We start from the raw sequence: 2971 nt of genomic DNA on the forward strand, positions 1-2971 counted from the left end.
AGCGTTTGCATAAAATGTTTTTGTTTCACCTTAAACTTTTCTGTGGCATTATTTTATTTATTTTTCTGTATCTAGGACTTTATTAGATTACTTTTTCCCCCAACATACCTGTTTTAGAAGACAGAGGCAAAAAGGTACAAACTCCCATGAAATAAACAACGTAATCTAATCAGTTCTACAAAGAGCATTTTGTAAAAGAAGTAGCACTTGGAACCAACCAAAATAAGTCAGGGAGTCCCAGCACGGACTGTAAGAGAACTTGGGAAGATATACTTATGCCCACAATACTGATCCTGTCCCTAACCTTTCCCTGTGAGAAGACCAGAGCCCAGGACCCCCTCCCCCCTTACAGAGGTACTATTGCTTCAAACTCGGATTATGGCCTTGGAGATCTGATGGCAGTAGCTGATCTGAAGGGGCACGGCACACCCTCAGGTACTTCTGTGGTATAATTTTACTTTATTTTATTTTTTAAAGTTTATTTATTTATGAGAGACAGAGACAAGCATGAGTGGGGGAGGGGCAGAGAGGGAGGGAGACAATAATTTTAGACTGTAACTTTTATATCTTTTGTAAACAGCATATATATACTTAGAAATTATATTATTAACTATACATATTTAAAACCAGTTTGGAAATCTCTGTTTTTTAATGGAATATTATGCCATTTATATTTATAGTAATTAAGGATATATTTGGATTCATAGCTAACATTTTACTATTTTGTTTTCTATTTATCCTACTTGTTACTTGGTCCTTCTTCTTTCTTGCCTTTCTTTGATTTAATTGACTACTTAGGAAAATTATTATGCTATCTCTCTTCTATTATACACTATATTGTTTATACAAAATTTTATTATTCCCTGAACAGAAACTCTAGAGATTATAATATGTACCCTTGACTTGTTGTTTCAGCTTAGCATAAATTAATACTTTTACTGCTTCTGAGGCAAGATATCCTTGCTGGCAACCTCATCAGAGGTATATACTATCCTGATCTGTTATTTAGGAATAGACATAGGTCTTTACCACTTATGGAAACTGACTCCTGTCTGGTTCTCTACCCTTCTGGGTTCAACAGATCCAAATTCTCCTGAAGTGAAGCCACTCCTCTTTTCTTAGAACCCTTTCCCTGCCAGAGAGCTTTTTTTCTGCCTCCCTGAGGCTTTAGAAAATCACGGTCTTAACCCTCCCTCTAGAGCAAAACAGGGAAAAATGCTTCTCTTTTTACTATGATAAACTTATAGATAAGAAAATAAGAAACAATTTCTTTTTTTAAATTTTTTTCCAGTTTTTAATTTATTTTTGAGAGACAGAGAGAGATAGCACGAGCAGGGGAGGATCAGAGAGAGAAGGAGACACAGAATCTGAAACAGGCTCCAGGCTCTGAGCTAGCTGTCAGCACAGAGCCTGACACGGGGCTCGAACCCACGAACCGCGAGACCATGACGTCAGCCTAAGCCGGACACTTAACCAACTGAGCCACCCAGGCGCCCCAAGATACAATTTCTTAATCCACCATCCTCTCATACCTACTAATATATTGGATTTTAAATCTAACCATAATCACAATATTTCCATGGGAAATTAATATCAAGTTACACACACTTATCCTTTAGGGAACTTTTAGAGCTCAACTACTATGTATCTATATCTATATCTATCTATTATAATGTGTATATTAGCATTTTTCTGACTTTATTTAGGAAAAGAAAAAATTAAAGAGACAAATGATAAATTTCCTCATTACTATAGGAATGTTCTGGTCACTTTACTTCAGGGTTTTGCTTCAACACTAACCTTTAAAAATGAGTGAAAATGAGGAAATGTATGATCTCTTACCAAATTGCATGATATTTTGTGCTTTTAGTTGTCTTCATTAGGACACAAATGACATAGAGAGAGAGGAGGGTAATAAGAGATATAATTCCCTGAGGCATACTATAAAGTTAAAAAATTCAGTCATAAATACAGATGGAGGTAGGTTTTAATTTAGAGAACTATGTTCTGAGTGTTACAGTACTTAGGCCAAAGAGCCATGAGATTGTGGCCTGGTTTCATAAAATACTACAAAAGTTCCTTGGGACACTCTTCAGATACAAAAGTGGTAGAAGTTTTGACCCAGCAGCTACTGCTATTGCTAAAAGTAACCATACCGATTCTTAAATTTATCTCATTTTTCAATACTCAACTTTTGGTTCTGAGGAGAAATAAATACCTGAATGAAGGCAGAATGATAACAAGGTGCATTTTTGTGTGGCTACATAGCATATCATAAGAGGAAATGTTTTTCCAAAATAATTTGTAAGTTTGGACTAGGATCATCTGAAAACTGTAAATGATCTATAAAAAAAGCCCATAGTCATAAAATAAAAATTTTAAATCTGTTTTTACTCATAAGAAATTTTCCACACTTAATCATTCAAGAGCTGATTATCCAAAATGTGCAATATACAAACCCACTATTTCTCTCTTTCCCTTCTGCTGCCTGAGTTTTGGTCATTTCACAGCTCATTACTATTCTCTCTCTGGGAAAATAAAAGCAAATGTAGCTCCAACTAGTATTTTTAGCTTTCTAGATAAAGGTTTTGTAGGAAGGGTAATAATTATTGGTTTATACATCACTTTTCTTTAATAAGTATCTGGTTAGACTCCACTGGGCACTGGAAGGATTTTAAAAGTTCAAGATATTGTCCCTGCTCTTAACTCTTACAATATAGTCAGAGAAAGAAGGTTTGTGTACAATAAAGTCAAATATTAATGCAAGGTAATATATATTTAAACAACAACATGAAAGAATTCTGTTCATACAAACATAGTATATAAGAGAGGTTTTTTTTTTTTTTCTACTTCTCAGTACCTAAAATGTGGCTTCAGCATACTGAGAAGCATGAAAGTCGTTTTGATAGAATCATCATAGAATACAAGAGAACTTTACAGACCTATTGTGGTTTAGAAAAGGGAGAGCATA

At 34.7% G+C, this 2971-nt stretch overlaps 1 non-coding gene across 1 annotated transcript; it reads right to left on the reverse strand.

Moving 5' to 3' along the window:
- Nucleotides 1–2848: 2848 nt before the first annotated feature.
- LOC115290966 lies at nt 2849–2923 on the reverse strand. The gene has a single exon (XR_003908333.1). It is a non-coding gene; the product is annotated as a small nucleolar RNA SNORD59 (small nucleolar RNA).
- Between the last annotated feature and the right edge of the window lie 48 nt (nt 2924–2971).

The sequence above is a fragment of the Suricata suricatta genome, chromosome 4 (assembly GCF_006229205.1).
Source record: "Suricata suricatta isolate VVHF042 chromosome 4, meerkat_22Aug2017_6uvM2_HiC, whole genome shotgun sequence".
NCBI lineage: Eukaryota > Metazoa > Chordata > Mammalia > Carnivora > Herpestidae > Suricata > Suricata suricatta.